Below are 24,907 nucleotides of genomic sequence, written 5' to 3' on the forward strand. Positions count from 1 at the left end.
TTTTAACTCTCCGAGGGAACTTTGTACCCTAGGAGGGGTTATACAACCACCGTGTCAGTCTGTCTGTCTGTCGGTCAGGCCTGCGAACGCGTTCGCATTTTCGGGGCAAAGGGTAATCATTGCGTACGCAGTTTCTTGGATCACTGGGTACGCAGTCGAATAACCGTTTTAGCAGTTTAAAGGTTGGCAAAACCACCGTGTGACGGTAAGCGTTAACGGCTAAATTTGCGATTACGTTGCGTTTGCTTGCATTTGTTTTTCGTTAACGCAGTTGTTATGGGTGCGTTCTCTCCGACTCCTTCTTATTGACTTTGGGACGGACCGAGTGCTGAGTGTTAATTGAAATAGAGCAAGATTTCGTGTAAGATTTAAATTATTTTAATATAATATGTATTTGGGTTTTAGGCAAAGGAAGGGTCGTATGTTATTTTTAGTGATCGACATAATGTTGTTTTTTGTCTATTCTTTGATCTTATATTTTTATCTTTGCTTTTTTGAGATTATTTTGTTTCCACGAAAACGTCCAGTTTTGGAGGAGACTTTATAGTGTGTAGGTCGTGTTGTTTAGCTTATCCGGTTTCATGATAACAACGTCGAAAATTACTGTTTGTTAATGGTAAGGTGTCGCACTAACTATTCCGTCTACGGTCATTTATTGATATACGAGCTGTGGTTTAGTCAAGTGGCTTTCTGTGCTTTGTGAGGGTAAGTTTTTCGCTTCTTGTTAATACATTTTTTATTGGTGTGGATATTTGGACATCTACGATTCCTAATGCAGTCATTGATTTCCTGGGTGTGCGAGTCATTATATGATATTGGAAATTGGATGGTATTGGTCTTTTTCATGCGGTATGTGCCACAACGTGAACAGGAAGTCTACGAGTCGTCCACTACCATCTTCATCAAGGGCGAGTGTTGAAATAAAATGAGCGTTAAAGATGCGGCAAGTATTTCGTAAGCGAGAAAAATACAAATACCCTCTGTAGATATTTCTTTCATTAAAATTTGCTTCGTATTATTTACTGATAAACTTGTTCTGTAAATAGAGCGCTGCCGCAGTGAAACCAATGCAAGGGGACTGATGACTAGTTATAAAAATGTTGACTTTTAATGTAATTATTGTGGGAATTGGTAAATGGGAAATTGTTTAAGTTGTGTTATTCATGTGATGTTTGAGTGTTTAATTACTGTTTGTTTCGCCCTATAAAACCCTGGTAAAACCATTTAAATCTAAATTTAATTATAGTTGTAAGCTTCAGAAAATGTAATGTTGGTATTTTCAAACCACTGAATGACGATGAATCATACATATTAATTAAATGACTAAAATTTTAGACTGACTGTGACTGAGTGTTGGATTGCTATGTTCAAGTTCGTTTTTGCCTAATTCACAATCATGGCTTTTCACTTTTCTAGATACGATTGAACCAGATATGTACGAGAGTACATGTATGTTTTGTTTTCCTAGTGTCGGTTTTTAAATGGAATTTTTACAAACTTGAAAGTCATCTTAGAAATTATTAACAAAATCAGCTAGGCTAATACCCAATGCATCACCTTTCTAAGAAAAATCCAAATGACTCTTTCCATTTTTTGGCCCTTAACCATGAAAACTAACGCTTAGTTAGCATAATCATTAGTGCGGCCTATGGGACCTAAATCTACGAAATCCTCTACTTCGTCATTCTTCAATGCTTGTATATTATTCTTGGAAATTATTCTATAGGAATGGCTGTTGGTATAAGTCTGTTTTTCGTTTTATAATTAATAAAACAAGATTCTTCAAAATGTATGGCGCATATTTTATGACTATATGGTATAAAGATAATGCGAATTTTTCTAAAAAGATCACGTCTCCCTAAATTTTCTAGTCATATATGTGAACTGTAATTTCGAAAAACACACTGTTTAAATAAAGGCCTAATAAAAGTTACTTATTTTATATTCAACCGTTCTTTATTTTGTCGAACTTAGAATTGTTGCAACGAAGAGCTGAACAATATGCTCCTGCCATTTTAAGTAATTAAGATTAAAAAGACGAAAATGCGTAAACTGTTGGCGTCTGTAATGCGTTTAAAATTTTTGCGTCTAAAACCTTGGTTCATAATGTGCCCTTACTAAGTTACTCATGGCCACAGGGCGTCGCTGATGCCAGGATTTTTCTTGTCGCGTTTTTGGCGGAGTTTCATATCTCTATATGCCAGGATCTCTAGGTATACCGTCGAGGGTGGGGTGAATTTGGCCGACTCTTCATTTGACCGACATTTCATTTGGCCGTCTGCTCATATGTCCGAATGCCCATTTGGCCGACAGCTCATTTGGTCGACTTTTCAGTCCGCCAAATGAGCAGACCATATGGCCGACTACTCATTAGGCCGACTACTCATTTGACCGACTACCCTTTTAGCCGAAATTCGGGTCGGCCAAATGAGCAACCCATTTGACCGACTGCTCATTTGGCCGACTACTCATTTGACCGACTGCTCATTGGGCCGACTACTCATTTGGCCGACTACTCATTGGGCCGACTGCTCATTGGGCCGACTGCTCATTGGGCCGACTGCTCATTTGACCGACTGCTCATTGGGCCGACTACTCATTTGGCCGACTACTCATTGGGCCGACTGCTCATTGGGCCGACTGCTCATTGGGCCGACTGCTCATTTGACCGACTTTTCATTTGGCCGACTGCTCATATGTCCGAATGCCCATTTGGCCGACAGCTCATTTGGTCGACTTTTCAGTCCACCAAATGAGCAGACCATATGGCCGACTTCTCATTAGGCCGACTACTCATTTGGCCGACTACCCTTTTAGCCGAAATTCTGGTCGGCCAAATGAGCAACCCATTTGACCGACTGCTCATTGGGCCGACTGCTCATTTGACCGACTGCTCATTTGACTGACTGCTAATTTGGCCGATAGCTCAGTCGGTCAGATGAACAGCTCATTTGACCGACTGTTATACTATAGCATGTCCTTTACTATGTCTTTAGTGTTAGGTTGACTTATAGAACGGGCAATGTATTCTAAGTATTGGCGCCTGACGGCGCCACGCACTCACTTTGCTCGAGCGCTGGGAGGCCGGACCGGCGCCCCCCGCCCAGCCCCGTTCTTTATAACCAAGCTGGGCTTTCTAAAACGCGATCTAGAGGACAGTACCTAGCCAAACGCACCTAGTATCGTTCAACCGCCAAATGAGCAGTCGGCCAAATGAGTAGTTGGCCAAATGAGCAGTCAGCCAAATGAGCAGGCATTCAAATGAGCAGCCGTTCAATGAGCAGTCGTTCAAATGAGCAGTCGTTCAAATGAGCAGTCGTTCAAATGAGCAGTCGTTCAAATGAGTAGTCGGCTAAATGAGCAGTCGGACAAATTAGCAGTCGGTCAAATGCACTGTCCATTTGACCGAATGTACATTTGTCCGACTTCTCAGTCGGACAAATGGTCAGTCGGCCAAATGGACAGTCGGCGTAACGTGTATTTTGTGGTCGGCCAAATGAGAAGTTGGCCAAACGAAACTCTCCCACCGTCGACGCCGCAGGCCTTTCCACGGGATAGCCCCTTAAAAGCGCGATAAGTTTCCGAGAGATTGAAGTCTTCCGAAATGAGAGTGGCGTTGTGATTATCAACGGTAGGGAGATGGTCGGGTAAAAAATTAAGGTATTTCCGATTCGTCGATATCCGAAGATTTGGAGGGCGCCGCAGTAATCTATGCCCATCTCGCGGGTAGTATCGGGATCGGAGACGGTCACTCCTTGAGAGTCAAAAACCGCGGGAATATTGTTGGAAGCGACTGCCTTATTTTCGAGTTCGTAAAAATCTCGAGAAGAGTTTGCTTTTAAAAAATATGAGTTTTAGGAATGTAGTAGAACTAACGACGAATGCATATTTCAAAAAAATCATTTACGTTGAACAAGTCATTTATTACACCGAAATTAAAATTAAAGATGGAACGACTTAATATTTTGTTCTATTCAATTCTGGGGTAATTAATTTCTAGAGAACAATTTAAAGTTATTCCTAAATCTTACATTTTTAAATTGTAAATATTTTGGAAAATAAGTTGTTTATGGTGTATTCGTAATAAGGGAACGCGTTTTTGATAAAACGCCATTTTCGAACGCGTTACTTTGAAAGCTATTTGACTCCAATAAATGTAACAAATGCCCAGCTTCTATACACTTAAATGACAAGAAAGAAAAGTTTTTTAGGTATAAAACCGATTTATCTGAAATATTATAGTTTAAAAAAGCCAAGTATTCAATTAGGGAATTAAGAAATGTGGTAGGTATAATCGAAGCTATGCCTTCTTATTGCATTGCGTTTTGTTCTTCAAATACAACCAGTAGGAGAGAATTGTTTTTCCACGAGTTTTCTAATGATGAAACCCTTAGGAAATTATGGTTGAATAACATACAAAGGGAATATTAACAAGTGAATGATACAAGCCGCCTTGCAGATGTGGTATGCAGCCTGCATTTTAAGGAAGATAATTATATACTTGGTTTGCATTTTTACTTAATTGTCCGTAACATTCAATAAATTGTTACTAAATAGCTTCTTTTTTGTTTGGACAGTACTTCTGAAAAATTATTGTTTTTTATTATTCTGGTCTTAAACATATTGTTGTTTGTATGTATTGTATTAATTTCGCTAATTGTGCTAGTTATTCTTGATCATTCCTAACGTTCAAGATACTAAAAGTCTTATTATGCTAAGATCTAGTACCTAATAATCATTCCCCTCCAGTTAGATATAATTAAGATTACTCTTAACTTAAAAACGTAAAAAAAACTTTTGAATATTACATACCAAATAAATATAGTTTAGACAGATAAACTCTAAGAAATTACCGTAACCGAACGGTAATTTCACAATAAACTTTACAGTCATATGAACGTTTAAAATTACATACCAAATAAATATAGTTTAGACAGATAAACTCTAAGTAATTACCGTAACCGAACGGTAATTTCACAATAAACTTTACAGTCATATGAACGTTTAAAATTTTACCGTAAAATTAACGGTCAAATTAGTGTTATGTTACTTAACGGTAATCTAAAATTACGATGAAATTGAACTTGAAAATTTTGACAGTGATAATATAATTTTTTTCTTTACAATAACACAACATTAAATAAAAGTGTTTACCGTTGAAATAAGTATTTATGTAGTTCTAAAAGCTAGAACTATAAATACTTAAAACTGGGCTTTACTATAAGCTTTGCACCACCTATTGCACTGTTAAAAATAAAGGTCTTATTTTAGACCTTTAAAGTGCTTAAAACATTTTTCAATATTTAAGACCATTCAGGGTTTTATCATAGAACATATTTAAACCTTCTGCCCCGCCAAATTTAGTCCTTTTGTGGAGTGTTTATGTACTTATTTTACACTCTTTTATCCATTTTACTTCATAAACAGTAAGAAGTTAATCCTTTTAAACTTTATTTTCAGTCCTTTATAGGCCCTTATTTAATACTTTTTATTATTATTATTCAATACGATGCAATAGATTAACCATTAACATGGCCAGATTAAGCTGGTTTTCGCTAGGGGGAAATAGTCGTTGAACAAAGGTAGTTGATCACGTAAAGTATCAATTATTACTTTCAGTTTTTGATATACACGTAACAATAATTTTGTGATTCCGATATTTGGGTTATAATAGTTTGACGCCATAATCAATATCCCCTATATTTAAATCTGTTATCAAATTTTTAAAAACTTAACCTTAGTTAAATATTCCTGGTGATTGGAATTTCTGCGCATTATGTTATTTTAAAGAAAATATTAAAAAAGAAACAACGTAATATTCAAATACTAGTCTCGAAATTGATCCATATAATTTTTTTCTTCGTTTAAGGGAATTAAATGGGTATTCAAAAGGACTAAATGTTAGAACATAACTTTTTTATACTTTTCCCACAGGACTGGAAAAGGTTTATTCTTAGGGCTCGTTCCCTTTCAATACCCCAAAAGGTATTGTATTCAACATGAAAGAGTAAAATCGGTCTAAAATAATTGATTAGACCATTTTCAGTAACCAAATGGTTTGAAATAAAATAAAAGTCCAATTTTGGTCGTTTTATAAACCTTTATTTTTAACAGTGCGGTTACTGAAATTGATATCAAGCGCGAAGTTCAAATTAAGCCTAAATAGACGCCAAAGGTTTATGGTTACTTTTACACGAAATTTATTTATTTTTTCAAAAGGGTTAAAAGTTGTGCATTTGTTTATTGCCAAAATTATAAATTAACCACCACAAATCCGAGCACCAATAGTTCTTTCCATAGGTTGTAACAGTTTGTAATTATTTATATTAAATGTAGGCCTATCATTGTTTTTAACTATAGGTTTCATTCTCTAAACCTGAAACGCTTTCAAAGTGGATAAAAGCTGTGAATTGTGATGATTGGCACCCAACCAACAATGACTTTGTTTGTAGTTATCATTTTTTGGCCAAAAATATTCAGATTTTAAATGGCATACACTAACTTTTACAAGACACAATTTCAACTGAGAATTGTGACACATTCTTTGATGGTAGGTTTAAGCGTGAAAACTTTACACTGTGGAGCAGCAAGCCCTCTGTTTTTAGGACATTTACTAGTATTTTACTAGAGAAAGAAACATATTCTGCTCCATGGTTTAAAAAATAAGAATGACATTGTTTTTCGCGTATCCTGCAGTTAAAACATAATTTAATGTTACGGTAGAATTGGTAGTGTAGAAAAGACAGACAAGTCGGGTTCAGAAGCGAGCGGTATTAATAAAGTCTGGTCTTCTGATGAACTTGAAGCAGCAGGTTTTAGTTTGAGCAACCAATAAGTTGAGGAAACTTTAGATTTTGACTCAGTTGTTGAAAAGAATACAAAACCGGTATATTTCGTGTATATGATTTATTTAAGCAAACAATCAGAGAAAACAATTTAACTTCTGATAGGTTACTGTTCAAACTGACGATATTTTCTTGATTCCGGAGGACTCAACATTTTCAATATAACCCAGAAGAAGACAATGTTTTGGTAAGTTCTTACCATTGTAAATTTTAACTATTATTAAAAGACATCCCTTTTAAGTTTCTTTTGCTTTTACAATTTTCAACTTTCATTAAATCTGACAAATTTTTTACTAACTTTAGTTGGATCAGAATTATCATTGCAACGATCCAGAGACCTTGATTCTTTCTTTAAATAAAAGAACTAATATTTCGAAGAAAAGAGACACAGTCTGGCCAAAAGACTGAAAAAGTGCCTCAGAGAAGCTCTCTAGAAGGAATAAGAAAATATCAAGCTTACAAGACATACTTAAAGAGTTGGAAGATCAAAACTTACTATTGAAAGAGCATCTTGTACTTATCAATGGAAATTTTTCCTCAACGTCAAAAGCTTTATTTAAAGAACTTAGGGAGCTTGGTCCTAATAATAAGAATAAGAAACCTTATTCCCATGAAATCAATGGCCCGCGAAATAGAATATTTTAAACTAACAAGGTCGAGAATGAAGTGATTCGGAGCGCGTCAAGCGGTGAAACCTTGCGAACTAAAATGTCGTAAAAATATTCGCGGAAAAATAGGCCGCACGGGCCTTCATAATAACGTAGGCAACGTTCAACCGCAAGATGTGTTGCGCCGTGGCTTAAGGCTCATTCACACTATCCAACTTTAGTCAGCTGACAAGCTGCCCGATTTTTGTCTGACCGACAAGTCCGGTAATGTGAATTCTTCACCTGATAAGATTTTGTCGGGGAAGCTTCCGACTTTGAATCGGGAAGAGAGGCGATTAAAATCAGGCAGACTAGCAGCAGCCAATAGAAACCGAGAAAAAGTGACTTCAATGCGATCACGTGTGAAATCGCAGTGAGCGGACGACGTTAAATTTATGTTTTTTTATAAACTTTTCGACGTATTGATCCTTGTGTGGAGAAAGTTTGATAGTAAAAGAAGCCGTAAGTTTTATAATTATTTCTTTCCCTTTTTAATTATAACAAAATTTATCTAATTGTTCGTTCTTTTTTCACCCTTTGTTTCTTTACGATCAAAACAATACTTAATAAAGAAATTTTCTTTTTTTCATCAGACTCCATATTTACTATCACTCAAAACAATAAATTTAACCAGCCACAATATTGAGCCAAAGCCAACATTCCTCATCAGACAGCTTCTACCTAAATTTCCTTCCTCTGATTGGTTAATGATATATAAACGACCTCATGCGTCTAACGTTCGAACTAAACTACCCGACAAAACGCATCCAAAACCAAGCTGACGAGTTGGATAGTATGAACGTGAAAGCTGACCTGACTAGTCGGGCTGACTAGTCAGACAGACATAGTCAGGTGACTAAAGTTGGATAGTGTGAATGCGGATTTTAGTTGGTTAAAGCGCCTGTCTAGCAAACAGGAGATCCCGAGTTTGAATCTCGGCGGAGCCCTCGGGGTAATGTTTTTTTATCTTTGCTCGCCATTTTTGTCAAATCAGTGATTCAACCGTGTGAGCCGTGGCGCCGTGGCTTAGTTGGTTAAAGCGCCTGTCTAGTAAACAGGAGATCCTGAGTTCGAATCTCGGCGGAGCCTACGGGTTAATGTTTTATTTTATCTTTGCTCGCCATTTTTGTCAAATCAGTGATTCAACCGTTTGACCCGTGGCGCCGTGGCTTAGTTGGTTAAAGCGCCTGTCTAGTAAACAGAAAATCCTGAGTTCGAATCTCGGCGGAGCCTACGGGTTAATGTTATATTTTATCTTTGCTTGCCATTTTTGTCAAATCAGTGATTCTACCGTGTTAGCCGTGGCGCCGTGGCTTAGTTGGTTAAAGCGCCTGTCTAGTAAACAGGAGATCCTGAGTTCGAATCTCGGCGGAGCCTACGGGTTAATGTTTTATTTTATCTTTGCTCGCCATTTTTGTCAAATCAGTGATTCAACCGTGTGAGCCGTGGCGCCGTGGCTTAGTTGGTTAAAGCGCCTGTCTAGTAAACAGGAGATCCTGAGTTCGAATCTCGGCGGAGCCTACGGGTTAATGTTTTATTTTATCTTTGCTCGCCATTTTTGTCAAATCAGTTATTCAACCGTGTGAGCCGTGGCGCCGTGGCTTAGTTGGTTAAAGCGCCTGTCTAGCAAACAGGAGATCCTGAGTTCGAATCTCGGCGGAGCCTACGGGTTAATGTTTTATTTTATCTTTGCTCGCCATTTTTGTCAAATCAGTGATTCAACCGTGTGAGCCGTGGCGCCGTTTCTAAGTTGGTTAAAGCGCCTGTCTAGTAAACAGGAGATCCTGAGTTCGAATCTCGGCGGAGCCTACGGGTTAATGTTTTATTTTATCTTTGCTCACCATTTTTGTCAAATCAGTGATTCAACCGTGTGAGCCGTGGCGCCGTGGCTTAGTTGGTTAAAGCGCCTGTCTAGTAAACAGGAGATCCTGAGTTCGAATCTTGGCTCGCCATTTTTGTCAAATCAGTGATTCAACCGTTTGACCCGTGGCGCCGTGGCTTAGTTGGTTAAAGCGCCTGTCTAGTAAACAGGAGATCCTGAGTTCGAATCTCGGCGGAGCCTACGGGTTAATGTTTTATTTTATCTTTGCTCGCCATTTTTGTCAAATCAGTGATTCAACCGTTTGACCCGTGGCGCCGTGGCTTAGTTGGTTAAAGCGCCTGTCTAGTAAACAGGAGATCCTGAGTTCGAATCTTGGCGGAGCCTACGGGTTAATGTTTCATTTTATCTTTGCTCGCCATTTTTGTCAAATCAGTGATTCAACCGTTTGACCCGTGGCGCCCTGGCTTAGTTGGTTAAAGCGCCTGTCTATTAGACAGGAGATCCTGAGTTCGAATCTCGGCGGAGCCTACGGGTTAATGTTTTATTTTATCTTTGCTCGCCATTTTTGTCAAATCAGTGATTCAACCGCTTGACCCGTGGCGCCGTGGCTTAGTTGGTTAAAGCGCCTGTCTAGTAAACAGGAGATCCTGAGTTCGAATCTTGGCGGAGCCTACGGGTTAATGTTTTATTTTATCTTTGCTCGCCATTTTGGTCAAATCAGTGATTCAACCGTTTGATCCGTGGCGCCGTGGCTTAGTTGGTTAAAGCGCCTGTCTAGTAAACAGGAGATCCTGAGTTCGAATCTTGGCGGAGCCTACGGGTTAATGTTTTATTTTATCTTTGCTCGCCATTTTTGTCAAATCAGTGATTCATCCGTGTGAGCCGTAGCGCCGTGGCTTATTTGGTTAAAACGCCTGTCTAGTAAACAGGAGATCCTGAGTTCGAATCTTGGCGGAGCCTACGGGTTAATGTTTTATTTTATCTTTGCTCGCCATTTTTGTCAAATCAGTGATTCATCCGTGTGAGCCGTAGCGCCGTGGCTTAGTTGGTTAAAGCGCCTGTCTAGTAAACAGGAGATCCTGAGTTCGAATCTTGGCGGAGCCTACGGGTTAATGTTTTATTTTATCTTTGCTCGCCATTTTTGTCAAATCAGTGATTCATCCGTGTGAGCCGTAGCGCCGCGGCTTATTTGGTTAAAGCGCCTGTCTAGTAAACAGGAGATCCTGAGTTCGAATCTCGGCGGAGCCTACGGGTTAATGTTTTATTTTATCTTGGCTCACCATTTTTGTCAAATCAGTGATTCAACCATGTGAGCCGTAGCGCCGTGGCTTATTTGGTTAAAGCGCCTGTCTAGTAAACAGGAGATCCTGAGTTCGAATCTCGGCGGAGCCTACGGGTTAATGTTTTATTTTATCTTTGCTCACCATTTTTGTCAAATCAGTGATTCAACCGTGTGAGCCGTGGCGCCGTGGCTTAGTTGGTTAAAGCGCCTGTCTAGTAAACAGGAGATCCTGAGCTCGAATCTCGACGGTGCCTACCGGTTAATGTTTTATTTTATCTTTGCTCGCCATTTTTGTCAAATCAGTGATTCAACCGTTTGACCTGTGGCGCCGTGGCTTAGTTGGTTAAAGCGCCTGTCTAGTAAACAGGTGATCCTGAGTTCGAATCTCGGCGGAGCTTACGGGTTTATGTTTTATTTTATCTTTGCTCGCCATTTTTGTCAAATCAGTGATTCAACCGTTTGACCCGTGGCGCCCTGGCTTAGTTGGTTAAAGCGCCTGTCTATTAGACAGGAGATCCTGAGTTCGAATCTCGGCGGAGCCTACGGGTTAATGTTTTATTTTATCTTTGCTCGCCATTTTTGTCAAATCAGTGATTCAACCGCTTGACCCGTGGCGCCGTGGCTTAGTTGGTTAAAGCGCCTGTCTAGTAAACAGGAGATCCTGAGTTCGAATCTTGGCGGAGCCTACGGGTTAATGTTTTATTTTATCTTTGCTCGCCATTTTGGTCAAATCAGTGATTCAACCGTTTGACCCGTGGCGCCGTGGCTTAGTTGGTTAAAGCGCCTGTCTAGTAAACAGGAGATCCTGAGTTCGAATCTTGGCGGAGCCTACGGGTTAATGTTTTATTTTATCTTTGCTCGCCATTTTTGTCAAATCAGTGATTCATCCGTGTGAGCCGTAGCGCCGTGGCTTATTTGGTTAAAGCGCCTGTCTAGTAAACAGGAGATCCTGAGTTCGAATCTCGGCGGAGCCTACAGCTAAATGTTTTATTTGATCTTTGCTCGCCATTTTTGTCAAATCAGTGATTCAACCGTTTGACCCGTGGCGCCGTGGCTTAGTTGGTTAAAACGCCGGTCTAGTAAACAGGAAATCCTGAGCTCGAATCTCGACGGTGCCTATGGGTTAATGTTTTATTTTTCTTTGCTCGCCATTTTTGTCAAATCAGTGATTCATCCGTGTGAGCCGTAGCGCCGTGGCTTAGTTGGTTAAAACGCCTGTCTAGTAAACAGGAAATCCTGAGCTCGAATCTCGACGGGGCCTACGGGTTAATGTTTTATTTTATCTTTGGTCGCCATTTTTGTCAAATCAGTGATTCAACCGTGTGAGCCGTGGCGCCGTGGCTTAGTTGGTTAAAGCGCCTGTCTAGTGAACAGGAGATCCTGAGTTCGAATCTCGGCGGAGCCTACGGGTTAATGTTTTATTTTATCTTTGCTCGCCATTTTTGTCAAATCAGTAATTCAACCGTGTGAGCCGTGGCGCCGTGGCTTAGTTGGTTAAAGCGCCTGTCTAGTAAACAGGAGATCCTGAGTTCGAATCTCGGCGGAGCCTACGGCTTAATGTTTTATTTTATCTTTGCTCGCCATTTTTGTCAAATCAGTGATTCAACCGTTTGACCCGTGGCGCCGTGGCTTAGTTGGTTAAAGCGCCTGTCTAGTAAACAGGAGATCCTGAGTTCGAATCTCGGCGGAGCCTACGGGTTAATGTTTTATTTTATCTTTGGTCGCCATTTTTGTCAAATCAGTGATTGAACCGTTTGACCCGTGGCGCCGTGGCTTAGTTGGTTAAAGCGCCTGTCTAGTAAACAGGAGATCCTGAGTTCGAATCTCGGCGGAGCCTACGGGTTAATGTTTTATTTTATCTTTGCTCGCCATTTTTGTCAAATCAGTGATTCAACCGTTTGACCCGTGGCGCCGTGGCTTAGTTGGTTAAAGCGCCTGTCTAGTAAACAGAAGATCCTGAGTTCGAATCTCGGCGGAGCCTACGGGTTAATGTTTTATTTTATCTTTGGTCGCCATTTTTCTCAAATCAGTGATTCAAACGTTTGACCCGTGGCGCCGTGGCTTAGTTGGTTAAAGCGCCTGTCTAGTAAACAGGATATCCTGAGTTCGAATCTCGGCGGAGCCTACGGGTTAATGTTTTATTTTATCTTTGCTCGCCATTTTTGTCAAATCAGTGATTCAACCGTTTGACCCGCGGCGCCGTGGCTTAGTTGGTTAAAGCGCCTGTCTAGTAAACAGAAAATCCTGAGTTCGAATCTCGGCGGAGCCTACGGGTTAATGTTTTATTTTATCTTTGCTCGCCATTTTTGTCAAATCAGTGATTCTACCGTGTAAGCCGTGGCGCCGTGGCTTAGTTGGTAAAAGCGCCTTTCTAGTAAACAGGAGATCCTGAGTTCGAATCTCGGCGGAACCTACGGGTTAATGTTTTATTTTATCTTTGCTCTCCATTTTTGTCAAATCAGTGATTCAACCGTGTGAGCCGTGGCGCCGTGGCTTAGTTGGTTAAAGCGCCTGTCTAGTAAACAGGAGATCCTGAGTTCGAATCTCGGCGGAGCCTACGGGTTAATGTTATATTTTATCTTTGCTCGCCATTTTTGTCAAACCAGTGATTCAACCGTTTGACCCGTGGCGCCGTGGCTTAGTTGGTTAAAGCGCCTGTCTAGTAAACAGGATATCCTGAGCTCGAAACTCGGCGGAGCCTACGGGTTAATGTTTCATTTTAACTTTGCTCGCCATTTTTGTGAAATCAGTGATTCAACCGTGTGAGCCGTGGCGCCGTGGCTTAGTTGGTTAAAACAACTGTCTAGTAAACAGGAAATCCTGAGCTCGAATCTCGACGGGGCCTATGGGTTAATGTTTCATTTTTCTTTGCTCGCCATTTTTGTCAAATCAGTGATTCAACCGTTTGACCCGTGGCGCCGTGGCTTAGTTGGTTAAAGCGCCTGTCTAGTAAACAGGATATCCTGAGCTCGAAACTCGGCGGAGCCTACGGGTTAATGTTTCATTTTAACTTTGCTCGCCATTTTTGTCAAATCAGTGATTCAACCGTTTGACCCGTGGCGCCGTGGCTTAGTTGGTTAAAGCGCCTGTCTAGTAAACAGGAGATCCTGAGTTCGAATCTCGGCGGAGCCTACGGGTTAATGTTTTATTTTATCTTTGCTCGCCATTTTTGTCAAATCAGTGATTCAACCGTTTGACCCGTGGTGCCGTGGCTTAGTAGGTTAAAGCGCCTGTCTAGTAAACAGGATATCCTGAGCTCGAATCTCGGCGGAGCCTACGGGTTAATGTTTTATTTTATCTTTGCTCGTCATTTTTCAAATCAGTGATTTAACCGTGTGAGCCGTGGCGCCATGGCTTAGTTGGTTAAAGCGCCTGTCTAGTAAACAGGAGATCCTGAGTTCGAAACTCGGCGGAGCCTACGGGTTAATGTTTCATTTTAACTTTGCTCGCCATTTTTGTCAAATCAGTGATTCAACCGTTTGACCCGTGGCGCCGTGGCTTAGTTGGTTAAAGCGCCTGTCTAGTAAACAGGAGATCCTGAGTTCAAATCTCGGCGGAGCCTACGGGTTAATGTTTTATTTTATCTTTGCTCGCCATTTTTGTCAAATCAGTGATTCAACCGTTTGACCCGTGGCGCCGTGGCTTAGTTGGTTAAAGCGCCTGTCTAGTAAACAGAAGGTCCTGAGTTCGAATCTCGGCGGAGCCTACGGGTTAATGTTTTATTTTATCTTTGGTCGCCATTTTTGTCAAATCAGTGATTCAAACGTTTGACCCGTGGCGCCGTGGCTTAGTTGGTTAAAGCGCCTGTCTAGTAAACAGGAGATCCTGAGTTCGAATCTCGGCGGAGCCTACGGGTTAATGTTTTATTTTATCTTTGCTCGCTATTTTTGTCAAATCAGTGATTCAACCGCTTGACCCGTGGCGCCGTGGCTTAGTTGGTTAAAGCGCCTGTCTAGTAAACAGAAAATCCTGAGTTCGAATCTCGGCGGAGCCTACGGGTTAATGTTATATTTTATCTTTGCTTGCCATTTTTGTCAAATCAGTGATTCTACCGTGTAAGCCGTGGCGCCGTGGCTTAGTTGGTTAAAGCGCCTGTCTAGTAAACAGGAGATCCTGAGTTCGAATCTCGGCGGAACCTACGGGTTAATGTTTTATTTTAACTTTGCTCTCCATTTTTGTCAAATCAGTGATTCAACCGTGCGAGCCGTGGCGCCGTGGCTTAGTTGGTTAAAGCGCCTGTCTAGTGAACAGGAGATCCTGAGTTCGAATCTCGGCGGAGCCTACGGGTTAATGTTTTATTTTATCTTTGCTCGCCATTTTTGTCAAATCAGTGATTCAACCGTTTGACCCGCGGCGCCGTGGCTTAGTTGGTTAAAGCGCCTGTCTAGTAAACAGGAGATCCTGAGTTCGAATCTCGGCGGAGCCTACGGGTTAATGTTTTATTTTATCTTTGCTCGCCATTTTTGTCAAATCAGTGATTCAACCGTTTGACCCGTGGCGCCGTGGCTTAGTTGGTTAAAGCGCCTGTCTAGTAAACAGAAGATCCTGAGTTCGAATCTCGGCGGAGCCTACGGGTTAATGTTTTATTTTATCTTTGGTCGCCATTTTTCTCAAATCAGTGATTCAAACATTTGACCCGTGGCGCCGTGGCTTAGTTGGTTAAAGCGCCTGTCTAGTAAACAGGATATCCTGAGTTCGAATCTCGGCGGAGCCTACGGGTTAATGTTTTATTTTATCTTTGCTCGCCATTTTTGTCAAATCAGTGATTCAACCGTTTGACCCGCGGCGCCGTGGCTTAGTTGGTTAAAGCGCCTGTCTAGTAAACAGAAAATCCTGAGTTCGAATCTCGGCGGAGCCTACGGGTTAATGTTTTATTTTATCTTTGCTCGCCATTTTTGTCAAATCAGTGATTCTACCGTGTAAGCCGTGGCGCCGTGGCTTAGTTGGTAAAAGCGCCTTTCTAGTAAACAGGAGATCCTGAGTTCGAATCTCGGCGGAACCTACGGGTTAATGTTTTATTTTATCTTTGCTCTCCATTTTTGTCAAATCAGTGATTCAACCGTGTGAGCCGTGGCGCCGTGGCTTAGTTGGTTAAAGCGCCTGTCTAGTAAACAGGAGATCCTGAGTTCGAATCTCGGCGGAGCCTACGGGTTAATGTTATATTTTATCTTTGCTCGCCATTTTTGTCAAACCAGTGATTCAACCGTTTGACCCGTGGCGCCGTGGCTTAGTTGGTTAAAGCGCCTGTCTAGTAAACAGGATATCCTGAGCTCGAAACTCGGCGGAGCCTACGGGTTAATGTTTCATTTTAACTTTGCTCGCCATTTTTGTGAAATCAGTGATTCAACCGTGTGAGCCGTGGCGCCGTGGCTTAGTTGGTTAAAACAACTGTCTAGTAAACAGGAAATCCTGAGCTCGAATCTCGACGGGGCCTATGGGTTAATGTTTTATTTTTCTTTGCTCGCCATTTTTGTCAAATCAGTGATTCAACCGTTTGACCCGTGGCGCCGTGGCTTAGTTGGTTAAAGCGCCTGTCTAGTAAACAGGATATCCTGAGCTCGAAACTCGGCGGAGCCTACGGGTTAATGTTTCATTTTAACTTTGCTCGCCATTTTTGTCAAATCAGTGATTCAACCGTTTGACCCGTGGCGCCGTGGCTTAGTTGGTTAAAGCGCCTGTCTAGTAAACAGGAGATCCTGAGTTCGAATCTCGGCGGAGCCTACGGGTTAATGTTTTATTTTATCTTTGCTCGCCATTTTTGTCAAATCAGTGATTCAACCGTTTGACCCGTGGTGCCGTGGCTTAGTAGGTTAAAGCGCCTGTCTAGTAAACAGGATATCCTGAGCTCGAATCTCGGCGGAGCCTACGGGTTAATGTTTTATTTTATCTTTGCTCGTCATTTTTCAAATCAGTGATTTAACCGTGTGAGCCGTGGCGCCATGGCTTAGTTGGTTAAAGCGCCTGTCTAGTAAACAGGAGATCCTGAGTTCGAAACTCGGCGGAGCCTACGGGTTAATGTTTCATTTTAACTTTGCTCGCCATTTTTGTCAAATCAGTGATTCAACCGTTTGACCCGTGGCGCCGTGGCTTAGTTGGTTAAAGCGCCTGTCTAGTAAACAGGAGATCCTGAGTTCAAATCTCGGCGGAGCCTACGGGTTAATGTTTTATTTTATCTTTGCTCGCCATTTTTGTCAAATCAGTGATTCAACCGTTTGACCCGTGGCGCCGTGGCTTAGTTGGTTAAAGCGCCTGTCTAGTAAACAGAAGGTCCTGAGTTCGAATCTCGGCGGAGCCTACGGGTTAATGTTTTATTTTATCTTTGGTCGCCATTTTTGTCAAATCAGTGATTCAAACGTTTGACCCGTGGCGCCGTGGCTTAGTTGGTTAAAGCGCCTGTCTAGTAAACAGGAGATCCTGAGTTCGAATCTCGGCGGAGCCTACGGGTTAATGTTTTATTTTATCTTTGCTCGCTATTTTTGTCAAATCAGTGATTCAACCGCTTGACCCGTGGCGCCGTGGCTTAGTTGGTTAAAGCGCCTGTCTAGTAAACAGAAAATCCTGAGTTCGAATCTCGGCGGAGCCTACGGGTTAATGTTATATTTTATCTTTGCTTGCCATTTTTGTCAAATCAGTGATTCTACCGTGTAAGCCGTGGCGCCGTGGCTTAGTTGGTTAAAGCGCCTGTCTAGTAAACAGGAGATCCTGAGTTCGAATCTCGGCGGAACCTACGGGTTAATGTTTTATTTTAACTTTGCTCTCCATTTTTGTCAAATCAGTGATTCAACCGTGCGAGCCGTGGCGCCGTGGCTTAGTTGGTTAAAGCGCCTGTCTAGTGAACAGGAGATCCTGAGTTCGAATCTCGGCGGAGCCTACGGGTTAATGTTTTATTTTATCTTTGCTCGCCATTTTTGTCAAATCAGTGATTCAACCGTTTGACCCGCGGCGCCGTGGCTTAGTTGGTTAAAGCGCCTGTCTAGTAAACAGGAGATCCTGAGTTCGAATCTCGGCGGAGCCTACGGGTTAATGTTTTATTTTATCTTTGCTCGCCATTTTTGTCAAATCAGTGATTCAACCGTTTGACCCGTGGCGCCGTGGCTTAGTTGGTTAAAGCGCCTGTCTAGTAAACAGAAGATCCTGAGTTCGAATCTCGGCGGAGCCTACGGGTTAATGTTTTATTTTATCTTTGGTCGCCATTTTTGTCAAATCAGTGATTCAAACGTTTGACCCGTGGCGCCGTGGCTTAGTTGGTTAAAGCGCCTGTCTAGTAAACAGGATATCCTGAGTTCGAATCTCGGCGGAGCCTACGGGTTAATGTTTTATTTTATCTTTGCTCGCCATTTTTGTCAAATCAGTGATTCAACCGTTTGACCCTTGGCGCCGTGGCTTAGTTGGTTAAAGCGCCTGTCTAGTAAACAGAAAATCCTGAGTTCGAATCTCGGCGGAGCCTACGGGTTAATGTTTTATTTTATCTTTGCTCGCCATTTTTGTCAAATCAGTGATTCTACCGTGTGAGCCGTGGCGCCGTGGCTTAGTTGGTAAAAGCGCCTTTCTAGTAAACAGGAGATCCTGAGTTCGAATCTCGGCGGAACCTACGGGTTAATGTTTTATTTTATCTTTACTCTCCATTTTTGTCAAATCAGTGATTCAACCGATTGAGCCGTGGCGCCGTGGCTTAGTTGGTTAAAGCGCCTGTCTAGTAAACAGGAGATCCTGAGTTCGAATCTCGGCGGAGCCTACGGGTTAATGTTGTATTTTATCTTTGCTCGCCATTTTTGTGAAATCAGTGATTCAACCGTGTGAGCCGTGGCGCCGTGGCTTAGTTGGTTAAAACGCCTGTCTAGTAAACAGGAAATCCTGAGCTCGAATCTCGACGGTGCCTATGGGTTAATGTTTTATCTTATCTTTGCCCGCCATTTTTGTCAAATCAGTGATTCAACCGTTTGACCCGTGGCGCCGTGGCTTAGTTGGTTAAAGCGCCTGTCTAGTAAACAGGAGATCCTGAATTCGAATCTCGGCGGAGCCTACGGGTTAATGTTTTATTTTATCTTTGCTCGCCATTTTTGTCAAATCAGTGATTCAACCGTTTGACCCGCGGCGCCGTGGCTTAGTTGGTTAAAGCGCCTGTCTAGTAAACAGGAGATCCTGAGTTCGAAACTCGGCGGAGCCTACGGGTTAATGTTTTATTTTATCTTTGTTCGCCATTTTTGTCAAATCAGTGATTCAACCGTTTGACCCGTGGCGCCGTGGCTTAGTTGGTTAAAGCGCCTGTCTAGTAAACAGAAGATCCTGAGTTCGAATCTCGGCGGAGCCTACGGGTTAATGTTTTATTTTATCTTTGCTCGCCATTTTTGTCAAATCAGTGATTCAACCGTTTGACCCGTGGCGCCGTGGCTTAGTTGGTTAAAGCGCCTGTCTAGTAAACAGGAGATCCTGAGTTCGAATCTCGGCGGAGCCTACGGGTTAATGTTTTATTTTATCTTTGCTCGCCATTTTTGTCAAATCAGTGATTCAACCGTTTGACCCGTGGCGCCGTGGCTTAGTTGGTTAAAGCGCCTGTCTAGTAAACAGGAGATCCTGAGTTCGAATCTCGGCGGAGCCTACGGGTTAATGTTTTATTTTATCTTTGCTCGCCATTTTTGTCAAATCAGTGATTCAACCGTTTGACCCGTGGCGCCGTGGCTTAGTTGGTTAAAGCGCCTGCCTAGTAAACAGAAAATCCTGAGTTCGAATCTCGGCGGAGCCTACGGGTTAATGTTATATTTTATCTTTGCTTGCCATTTTTGTCAAATCAGTGATTCTACCGTGTAAGCCGTGGCGCCGTGGCTTAGTTGGTTAAAGCGCCTGTCTAGTAAACAGGAGATCCTGAGTTCGAATCTCGGCGGAGCCTACGGGTTAATGTTTTATTTTATCTTTGCTCGCCATTTTTGTCAAATCAGTGATTCAACCGTTTGACCCGTGGCGCCGTGGCTTAGTTGGTTAAAGCGCCTGTCTAGTAAACAGAAAATCCTGAGTTCGAATCTCGGCGGAGCCTACGGGTTAATGTTATATTTTATCTTTGCTTGCCATTTTTGTCAAATCAGTGATTCTACCGTGTAAGCCGTGGCGCCGTGGCTTAGTTGGTTAAAGCGCCTGTCTAGTAAACAGGAGATCCTGAGTTCGAATCTCGGCGGAACCTACGGGTTAATGTTTTATTTTATCTTTGCTCTCCATTTTTGTCAAATCAGTGATTCAACCGTGTGAGCCGTGGCGCCGTGGCTTAGTTGGTTAAAGCGCCTGTCTAGTAAACAGGAGATCCTGAGTTCGAATCTCGGCGGAGCCTACGGGTTAATGTTATATTTTATCTTTGCTCGCCATTTTTGTGAAATCAGTGATTCAACCGTGTGAGCCGTGGCGCCGTGGCTTAGTTGGTTAAAACGCCTGTCTAGTAAACAGGAAATCCTGAGCTCGAATCTTGACGGTGCCTACGGGTTAATTTTTTATTTTATCTTTGCTCGCCATTTTTGTCAAATCAGTGATTCAACCATGTGAGCCGTGGCGCCGTGACTTAGTTGGTTAAAACGCCTGTCTAGTAAACAGGAAATCCTGAGCTCGAATCTCGACGGTGCCTACCGGTTAATGTTTTATTTTATCTTTGCTCGCCATTTTTGTCAAATCAGTGATTCAACCGTTTGACCTGTGGCGCCGTGGCTTAGTTGGTTAAAGCGCCTGTCTAGTAAACAGGTGATCCTGAGTTCGAATCTCGGCGGAGCTTACGGGTTTATGTTTTATTTTATCTTTGCTAGCCATTTTCGTCAAATCAGTGATTCAACCGTGTGAGCCGTGGCGCCGTGGCTTAGTTGGTTAAAACGCCTGTCTAGTAAACAGGAAATCCTGAGCTCGAATCTTGACGGTGCCTACGGGTTAATTTTTTATTTTATCTTTGCTCGCCATTTTTGTCAAATCAGTGATTCAACCATGTGAGCCGTGGCGCCGTGACTTAGTTGGTTAAAACGCCTGTCTAGTAAACAGGAAATCCTGAGCTCGAATCTCGACGGTGCCTACCGGTTAATGTTTTATTTTATCTTTGCTCGCCATTTTTGTCAAATCAGTGATTCAACCGTTTGACCTGTGGCGCCGTGGCTTAGTTGGTTAAAGCGCCTGTCTAGTAAACAGGTGATCCTGAGTTCGAATCTCGGCGGAGCTTACGGGATTATGTTTTATTTTATCTTTGCTAGCCATTTTCGTCAAATCAGTGATTCAACCGTGTGAGCCGTGGCGCCGTGGCTTAGTTGGTTAAAGCGCCTGTCTAGTAAACAGGAGATCCTGAGTTCGAATCTCGGCGGAGCCTACGGTTTAATGTTTTATTTTATCTTTGCTCGCCATTTTTGTCAAATCAAAGATTCAACCGTGTGAGTCGTGGCGCCGTGGCTTAGTTGGTTAAAGCGCCTGTCTAGTAAACAGGAGATCCTGAGTTCGAACCTTGGCGGAGCCTACGGGTTAATGTTTTATTTTATCTTTGCTCGCCATTTTTGTCAAATCAGTGATTCATTCGTGGGGTCTCGCTTGAGCTTTTGTAGAGTGCGGTTGCCGATTTTTCCGCTCCGTTTTTCTAGTCTCTTCCTGCGTTTAAGCCTAGGCTTAGTGTTTTTTTAATTTTATTTAGTATTCTATAATCCCAGTTTATTGAGTTGTTAATTAATTTTTAATCTTTGACCCTGCATTGCAGGATCTTTAACCCCTATAACTAATTTAAATTATGGAAGTTTTAAGACGTACGGTTTTCGTCGCTTCTGAAGCGACGGCCGTTAATTTGGTAGAAGATGATTTGAAAGCGCATTTTGGTTTGGATTCATATTCGTCAGTGGTCGCTACTTTGGGTGGCTTTTTTGTCACATTTATAACATTGGAAGATGCGGATACTTGCGTTGAACATGGTATGGAGATTGGAGGCGTAGAATGTGTCGTTGCAAAGGTTGGGAGCCGCGAGGTTTTGATGACCTTATCTGGTCTACCGGAATTTGTCACTGATGAAGCGGTGAAAGATAAGTTTGTCAGCATGAAATGCGAGGTAAAGTCTGACGTGATGTGGGCGCGGGAAAATGGAAAATATTACGGTCAACGGTCGATAAAAGTGTCATTACCGGAGGGCGTGTCAAGTTTGCCTTATACTATTCGTATTCGTGATGTCTTGGGTCTTGAAACTAATTACCGTCTCCGCCACGACCGTCGGGCCAAGGTCTGTAACAAATGTTTTTCCACATCTCATTTATATCGCCAATGCCCCGATTTTCGTTGTCGAAAGTGCGACCTTCAAGGTCACGGAATCCGTCAATGTCCGGAATGGGAGAAGTGCGCCCAAGGCCGGCTTGCACAAGTCAACGAAAAAGTGGGCCACGCTATTGTTCATGAATTGCCGATGGATCAGGGGGAAGCGGTGAATCCACAACTTCCACCCGACGTGGATTCGGTTACTCTTAATGAAATGCCTGATAAAGAACCCTCCTCAAATTTATCGTTAAGCGCAGCTAAGAGACCGATTTCTACTTCCACTGGTAGTGATGATGGTGTCCGCCACACTGGTAATTGGTCTTTGTCCGCTTCGACTAGTAAATCGTCATATTCTAAAAGGCTCCGTGACAATAAAACTTTTGAGAAGGTCATAGCTATCAGGCGTTTTGGTTCGTGGGAAAAGCTTCGGATGGAGGCTCCAGAGAACGGGGATCAGTTGGCGGCGACGGAGAAAGTGGATGGCGGTGGGACCTAAGTCACTATGATGCGTTTGGCCAGTTGTAATATTCGCGGACTGTGGGATGATCAGAAGATTTTAGAGTTTTTGGAACTTAGTAAGCCGTATGACATTATTTGCCTTCAGGAGACGCATTGGTTAGCGGAGCACGCGCATCGGTTTAAGTCTCTATGGCGTGGTCAAGTATTTTTTGACAATGATTCGACGACCGGATTTCGTGGCGTGGCAACGCTTGTTCGGCCGGGTTTGTCTGCTATCGCTTCACGCGTGATCGTCAGTTATTGGGTCGCTTAACTTCGATGATGTGTCGATAGATATTGTTAACGCGTATTTACCTAATGACGCGAATGATCGGGTTCCTTTTTACGCGCGGCTCCGAAATGAGGTTTCTCGTTTGCAGCGTCCAGTAGTCGTGGGAGATTTTAATGATGTCGTTAGTCGCACCCGGGACCGTTATCCTATTCCGCTGGCAGCATCTCGTTTACGCCCTACAGAACTCTTCCACTTTATAAGCTCGCTCCATCTCGTTGATGTCTGGAGGGTCACGCATCCCCACGTGTTTGACTGGTCATGGGCTGGTTATGTTTTCGGGAAGTATGTACAATCGCGTATCGATTATATTTTTGTCCCCGAGTCGGAACGTAAAAATGTCCAGATTTGTCAAATTCTGCCGTGTTCGCTATCGGATCACAAACTTGTGGTACTGCGTTTTCATCTCGACGGGGTAGCCATAGGACCTGGTACGTGGTCTTTCAACGCAAGCTTTCTCGAATCGGATTCGTATCGTGACGCTGTGAGTCGCATTATTCGTCGTAGTCGTACTTGGCCGGAATTCTCCACGTCGGTCATTGCCTGGTACGAGAGGTTGAAGACTTCGTTGCGTGATCACGCTATGTTTTTTTGGAAAATTACAAGCTACGCGTAGTCGCGAGCGTCGTACTGCGTTACGGTTAGCGGTAGACCAAGCTCATGTTGATTTCCGTAATGGTCTCATTGACGCGTCGGAGTTGACTTCTAAGATCGACGATCTTAATTTCTTTGATCGGAATTCCCTCCGGGGGGCCGTGATCCGTTCCAATCAATTGTGGCGGACGGACAGTGAACAGCCGACAGCCTATTTTTTACGCTTAGAAAAGTATCGCCAATGTAAGAAAAATGTACGGTACATCTATTCCGCGTCGCGCACTCTACTAGTAGATCCGTCGGATGTTCGTCATAGAATTTTCGAGCATTTTAGCGATATGTACAGAAGTCAACCTGTCAATCGCTTTTCGGTGGAGGAATACGCGGCGCATCTTCCAACTCGGTTATCGGACGACGCAAGTGCTATCTGTGATAGCTCGGTGACTTGGACGGATGTTACGTTAACCCTGGGGCAGCTTCCAGGGAAGGATAGACTTACCAATGAATTTTGGAAATTCGTTCTTCCGCAAATTAAGGTTGAGTTTCTGGCGCTGATCTCTTTTTGCCAGGCGGACGGTTGCTTGCCTCCAAGTATGAAAGAAGGTATGATCGTGCTGCTGCCTAAGAGCGGCGACTTACGCTACGTTTCAAACTGGCGTCCCATCACGCTCCTCAATGCTGATTATAAGATTCTCGCGAAGATCCAGGCTATGCGGCTTTCGGCGGTTTTGCCGACGATAATTTCGGATCGTCAGACCGGCGCGATTAAAGGTCGTGGGGCAATAAGTACCCCTTCACTTTTACTTGACACTATCGATTACCTTCAAGGTGTAGACTCTGGTGGCATCCTGTTGAAGTTGGACTTGTCCAAAGCGTTCGATTGCGTGTCTTGGCCGTATCTCTTTGCTGTCCCTGAAGTAATTTCTGGGATAACTATTTCTTCGGATCCGCTAGAGGTTCTTGGCGTTTATGTTGGTTCGTCTCACAATGATACTCTGGAACTTAATTGGTCTTCGCGTTTAGAAAAATTTAAAAAGTTTTACGAACTTGGCAACCGCGGCATTTAACGGTTGCCGGCAAAGTTATTTTAGTTAACACTTTGGCTATGTCCATTTTGTGGCATACTCTTCGATCGGTTCCGTTTCCTGACCGTTACGCGGCGGAGTTCCGCAAAGAGGCGTTGGCGTTCATCTGGGGTTCTAAGGCCCATAAGGTTTCGTATGATACTCTTACTCGCCTTAAGCGTTTGGGTGGCTATGGACTGATTGATTTGAAATGGAAAACGTGCGCGTTCCGTTTGAAGGAGTTGCAGGCGATTCTGCGCGCGGATTGTCCTTCTTGGCAGAGAGATCTTGCCGTGACACTCTTGAATCCTTTTGACGGTACTTCCAGCCCCGGAATTAATGTTTTACGGTGCCAGTTAACTCAGCCGTTATTAAGTCGTCTTTCTCCACGTTATCGCGAAATGTGGATTGCCTGGCAGACATTTCTCACTTCGCAGAATTTACGTCTACAGATGGCAGCCGATCCGTTCCACGAGCCGGTGTTTTATAGTCAGCGTGTTGATCTATCTACTCTGACTTCGCGGTCACGGCTTCCGTTTCTTTCGCATGGACTACAATGTCTCCGCGATTTTTGTTACGAAGTCATACCTGGTTTTCTTCCAGAGGACAGTGTATTGGA

The 24,907-nt window shown here is 42.9% G+C and overlaps 49 non-coding genes across 49 annotated transcripts; all 49 read left to right on the top strand.

The window, feature by feature from the left end:
• The first annotated feature begins 8,507 nt into the window (after positions 1–8,507).
• On the top strand, positions 8,508–8,581 carry TRNAT-AGU (transfer RNA threonine (anticodon AGU)). Its single transcript has one exon. It is a non-coding gene; the product is annotated as a tRNA-Thr (tRNA).
• A 214-nt stretch (positions 8,582–8,795) lies between these two features.
• TRNAT-AGU (transfer RNA threonine (anticodon AGU)) lies at positions 8,796–8,869 on the top strand. The gene has a single exon. It is a non-coding gene; the product is annotated as a tRNA-Thr (tRNA).
• A 70-nt stretch (positions 8,870–8,939) lies between these two features.
• On the top strand, positions 8,940–9,013 carry TRNAT-AGU (transfer RNA threonine (anticodon AGU)). The gene has a single exon. It is a non-coding gene; the product is annotated as a tRNA-Thr (tRNA).
• A 70-nt stretch (positions 9,014–9,083) lies between these two features.
• On the top strand, positions 9,084–9,157 carry TRNAA-AGC (transfer RNA alanine (anticodon AGC)). The gene has a single exon. It is a non-coding gene; the product is annotated as a tRNA-Ala (tRNA).
• Positions 9,158–9,480: 323 nt separating this feature from the next.
• Positions 9,481–9,554, top strand: TRNAT-AGU (transfer RNA threonine (anticodon AGU)). The gene has a single exon. It is a non-coding gene; the product is annotated as a tRNA-Thr (tRNA).
• A 70-nt stretch (positions 9,555–9,624) lies between these two features.
• TRNAT-AGU (transfer RNA threonine (anticodon AGU)) lies at positions 9,625–9,698 on the top strand. The gene has a single exon. It is a non-coding gene; the product is annotated as a tRNA-Thr (tRNA).
• A 214-nt stretch (positions 9,699–9,912) lies between these two features.
• Positions 9,913–9,986, top strand: TRNAT-AGU (transfer RNA threonine (anticodon AGU)). Its single transcript has one exon. It is a non-coding gene; the product is annotated as a tRNA-Thr (tRNA).
• A 70-nt stretch (positions 9,987–10,056) lies between these two features.
• On the top strand, positions 10,057–10,130 carry TRNAT-AGU (transfer RNA threonine (anticodon AGU)). Its single transcript has one exon. It is a non-coding gene; the product is annotated as a tRNA-Thr (tRNA).
• A 790-nt stretch (positions 10,131–10,920) lies between these two features.
• Positions 10,921–10,994, top strand: TRNAT-AGU (transfer RNA threonine (anticodon AGU)). Its single transcript has one exon. It is a non-coding gene; the product is annotated as a tRNA-Thr (tRNA).
• A 214-nt stretch (positions 10,995–11,208) lies between these two features.
• On the top strand, positions 11,209–11,282 carry TRNAT-AGU (transfer RNA threonine (anticodon AGU)). The gene has a single exon. It is a non-coding gene; the product is annotated as a tRNA-Thr (tRNA).
• Positions 11,283–11,352: 70 nt separating this feature from the next.
• On the top strand, positions 11,353–11,426 carry TRNAT-AGU (transfer RNA threonine (anticodon AGU)). The gene has a single exon. It is a non-coding gene; the product is annotated as a tRNA-Thr (tRNA).
• Positions 11,427–11,927: 501 nt separating this feature from the next.
• On the top strand, positions 11,928–12,001 carry TRNAT-AGU (transfer RNA threonine (anticodon AGU)). The gene has a single exon. It is a non-coding gene; the product is annotated as a tRNA-Thr (tRNA).
• A 70-nt stretch (positions 12,002–12,071) lies between these two features.
• On the top strand, positions 12,072–12,145 carry TRNAT-AGU (transfer RNA threonine (anticodon AGU)). The gene has a single exon. It is a non-coding gene; the product is annotated as a tRNA-Thr (tRNA).
• Positions 12,146–12,215: 70 nt separating this feature from the next.
• TRNAT-AGU (transfer RNA threonine (anticodon AGU)) lies at positions 12,216–12,289 on the top strand. Its single transcript has one exon. It is a non-coding gene; the product is annotated as a tRNA-Thr (tRNA).
• Positions 12,290–12,359: 70 nt separating this feature from the next.
• On the top strand, positions 12,360–12,433 carry TRNAT-AGU (transfer RNA threonine (anticodon AGU)). The gene has a single exon. It is a non-coding gene; the product is annotated as a tRNA-Thr (tRNA).
• A 70-nt stretch (positions 12,434–12,503) lies between these two features.
• On the top strand, positions 12,504–12,577 carry TRNAT-AGU (transfer RNA threonine (anticodon AGU)). The gene has a single exon. It is a non-coding gene; the product is annotated as a tRNA-Thr (tRNA).
• A 70-nt stretch (positions 12,578–12,647) lies between these two features.
• Positions 12,648–12,721, top strand: TRNAT-AGU (transfer RNA threonine (anticodon AGU)). Its single transcript has one exon. It is a non-coding gene; the product is annotated as a tRNA-Thr (tRNA).
• Positions 12,722–13,079: 358 nt separating this feature from the next.
• TRNAT-AGU (transfer RNA threonine (anticodon AGU)) lies at positions 13,080–13,153 on the top strand. The gene has a single exon. It is a non-coding gene; the product is annotated as a tRNA-Thr (tRNA).
• Positions 13,154–13,654: 501 nt separating this feature from the next.
• Positions 13,655–13,728, top strand: TRNAT-AGU (transfer RNA threonine (anticodon AGU)). The gene has a single exon. It is a non-coding gene; the product is annotated as a tRNA-Thr (tRNA).
• A 356-nt stretch (positions 13,729–14,084) lies between these two features.
• Positions 14,085–14,158, top strand: TRNAT-AGU (transfer RNA threonine (anticodon AGU)). Its single transcript has one exon. It is a non-coding gene; the product is annotated as a tRNA-Thr (tRNA).
• Positions 14,159–14,228: 70 nt separating this feature from the next.
• TRNAT-AGU (transfer RNA threonine (anticodon AGU)) lies at positions 14,229–14,302 on the top strand. Its single transcript has one exon. It is a non-coding gene; the product is annotated as a tRNA-Thr (tRNA).
• A 70-nt stretch (positions 14,303–14,372) lies between these two features.
• On the top strand, positions 14,373–14,446 carry TRNAT-AGU (transfer RNA threonine (anticodon AGU)). The gene has a single exon. It is a non-coding gene; the product is annotated as a tRNA-Thr (tRNA).
• Positions 14,447–14,660: 214 nt separating this feature from the next.
• On the top strand, positions 14,661–14,734 carry TRNAT-AGU (transfer RNA threonine (anticodon AGU)). The gene has a single exon. It is a non-coding gene; the product is annotated as a tRNA-Thr (tRNA).
• A 70-nt stretch (positions 14,735–14,804) lies between these two features.
• On the top strand, positions 14,805–14,878 carry TRNAT-AGU (transfer RNA threonine (anticodon AGU)). Its single transcript has one exon. It is a non-coding gene; the product is annotated as a tRNA-Thr (tRNA).
• A 70-nt stretch (positions 14,879–14,948) lies between these two features.
• Positions 14,949–15,022, top strand: TRNAT-AGU (transfer RNA threonine (anticodon AGU)). The gene has a single exon. It is a non-coding gene; the product is annotated as a tRNA-Thr (tRNA).
• Positions 15,023–15,092: 70 nt separating this feature from the next.
• TRNAT-AGU (transfer RNA threonine (anticodon AGU)) lies at positions 15,093–15,166 on the top strand. The gene has a single exon. It is a non-coding gene; the product is annotated as a tRNA-Thr (tRNA).
• Positions 15,167–15,236: 70 nt separating this feature from the next.
• On the top strand, positions 15,237–15,310 carry TRNAT-AGU (transfer RNA threonine (anticodon AGU)). The gene has a single exon. It is a non-coding gene; the product is annotated as a tRNA-Thr (tRNA).
• Positions 15,311–15,668: 358 nt separating this feature from the next.
• Positions 15,669–15,742, top strand: TRNAT-AGU (transfer RNA threonine (anticodon AGU)). Its single transcript has one exon. It is a non-coding gene; the product is annotated as a tRNA-Thr (tRNA).
• Positions 15,743–16,243: 501 nt separating this feature from the next.
• On the top strand, positions 16,244–16,317 carry TRNAT-AGU (transfer RNA threonine (anticodon AGU)). Its single transcript has one exon. It is a non-coding gene; the product is annotated as a tRNA-Thr (tRNA).
• A 356-nt stretch (positions 16,318–16,673) lies between these two features.
• Positions 16,674–16,747, top strand: TRNAT-AGU (transfer RNA threonine (anticodon AGU)). The gene has a single exon. It is a non-coding gene; the product is annotated as a tRNA-Thr (tRNA).
• A 70-nt stretch (positions 16,748–16,817) lies between these two features.
• Positions 16,818–16,891, top strand: TRNAT-AGU (transfer RNA threonine (anticodon AGU)). The gene has a single exon. It is a non-coding gene; the product is annotated as a tRNA-Thr (tRNA).
• A 70-nt stretch (positions 16,892–16,961) lies between these two features.
• On the top strand, positions 16,962–17,035 carry TRNAT-AGU (transfer RNA threonine (anticodon AGU)). Its single transcript has one exon. It is a non-coding gene; the product is annotated as a tRNA-Thr (tRNA).
• Positions 17,036–17,249: 214 nt separating this feature from the next.
• TRNAT-AGU (transfer RNA threonine (anticodon AGU)) lies at positions 17,250–17,323 on the top strand. The gene has a single exon. It is a non-coding gene; the product is annotated as a tRNA-Thr (tRNA).
• A 70-nt stretch (positions 17,324–17,393) lies between these two features.
• On the top strand, positions 17,394–17,467 carry TRNAT-AGU (transfer RNA threonine (anticodon AGU)). Its single transcript has one exon. It is a non-coding gene; the product is annotated as a tRNA-Thr (tRNA).
• Positions 17,468–17,537: 70 nt separating this feature from the next.
• TRNAT-AGU (transfer RNA threonine (anticodon AGU)) lies at positions 17,538–17,611 on the top strand. Its single transcript has one exon. It is a non-coding gene; the product is annotated as a tRNA-Thr (tRNA).
• A 70-nt stretch (positions 17,612–17,681) lies between these two features.
• TRNAT-AGU (transfer RNA threonine (anticodon AGU)) lies at positions 17,682–17,755 on the top strand. The gene has a single exon. It is a non-coding gene; the product is annotated as a tRNA-Thr (tRNA).
• A 70-nt stretch (positions 17,756–17,825) lies between these two features.
• On the top strand, positions 17,826–17,899 carry TRNAT-AGU (transfer RNA threonine (anticodon AGU)). The gene has a single exon. It is a non-coding gene; the product is annotated as a tRNA-Thr (tRNA).
• A 358-nt stretch (positions 17,900–18,257) lies between these two features.
• Positions 18,258–18,331, top strand: TRNAT-AGU (transfer RNA threonine (anticodon AGU)). The gene has a single exon. It is a non-coding gene; the product is annotated as a tRNA-Thr (tRNA).
• A 358-nt stretch (positions 18,332–18,689) lies between these two features.
• On the top strand, positions 18,690–18,763 carry TRNAT-AGU (transfer RNA threonine (anticodon AGU)). The gene has a single exon. It is a non-coding gene; the product is annotated as a tRNA-Thr (tRNA).
• Positions 18,764–18,833: 70 nt separating this feature from the next.
• TRNAT-AGU (transfer RNA threonine (anticodon AGU)) lies at positions 18,834–18,907 on the top strand. Its single transcript has one exon. It is a non-coding gene; the product is annotated as a tRNA-Thr (tRNA).
• A 70-nt stretch (positions 18,908–18,977) lies between these two features.
• On the top strand, positions 18,978–19,051 carry TRNAT-AGU (transfer RNA threonine (anticodon AGU)). The gene has a single exon. It is a non-coding gene; the product is annotated as a tRNA-Thr (tRNA).
• A 70-nt stretch (positions 19,052–19,121) lies between these two features.
• Positions 19,122–19,195, top strand: TRNAT-AGU (transfer RNA threonine (anticodon AGU)). The gene has a single exon. It is a non-coding gene; the product is annotated as a tRNA-Thr (tRNA).
• Positions 19,196–19,409: 214 nt separating this feature from the next.
• Positions 19,410–19,483, top strand: TRNAT-AGU (transfer RNA threonine (anticodon AGU)). The gene has a single exon. It is a non-coding gene; the product is annotated as a tRNA-Thr (tRNA).
• Positions 19,484–19,697: 214 nt separating this feature from the next.
• On the top strand, positions 19,698–19,771 carry TRNAT-AGU (transfer RNA threonine (anticodon AGU)). The gene has a single exon. It is a non-coding gene; the product is annotated as a tRNA-Thr (tRNA).
• Positions 19,772–19,841: 70 nt separating this feature from the next.
• Positions 19,842–19,915, top strand: TRNAT-AGU (transfer RNA threonine (anticodon AGU)). Its single transcript has one exon. It is a non-coding gene; the product is annotated as a tRNA-Thr (tRNA).
• A 358-nt stretch (positions 19,916–20,273) lies between these two features.
• On the top strand, positions 20,274–20,347 carry TRNAT-AGU (transfer RNA threonine (anticodon AGU)). Its single transcript has one exon. It is a non-coding gene; the product is annotated as a tRNA-Thr (tRNA).
• A 358-nt stretch (positions 20,348–20,705) lies between these two features.
• On the top strand, positions 20,706–20,779 carry TRNAT-AGU (transfer RNA threonine (anticodon AGU)). The gene has a single exon. It is a non-coding gene; the product is annotated as a tRNA-Thr (tRNA).
• A 70-nt stretch (positions 20,780–20,849) lies between these two features.
• On the top strand, positions 20,850–20,923 carry TRNAT-AGU (transfer RNA threonine (anticodon AGU)). Its single transcript has one exon. It is a non-coding gene; the product is annotated as a tRNA-Thr (tRNA).
• Positions 20,924–20,993: 70 nt separating this feature from the next.
• TRNAT-AGU (transfer RNA threonine (anticodon AGU)) lies at positions 20,994–21,067 on the top strand. The gene has a single exon. It is a non-coding gene; the product is annotated as a tRNA-Thr (tRNA).
• The last annotated feature ends 3,840 nt before the right edge of the window (positions 21,068–24,907 follow it).

The sequence above is a fragment of the Leiobunum rupestre genome, chromosome 7, assembly GCF_980474605.1.
Source record: "Leiobunum rupestre chromosome 7, qqLeiRupe1.1.hap1, whole genome shotgun sequence".
Lineage (NCBI taxonomy): Eukaryota > Metazoa > Arthropoda > Arachnida > Opiliones > Sclerosomatidae > Leiobunum > Leiobunum rupestre.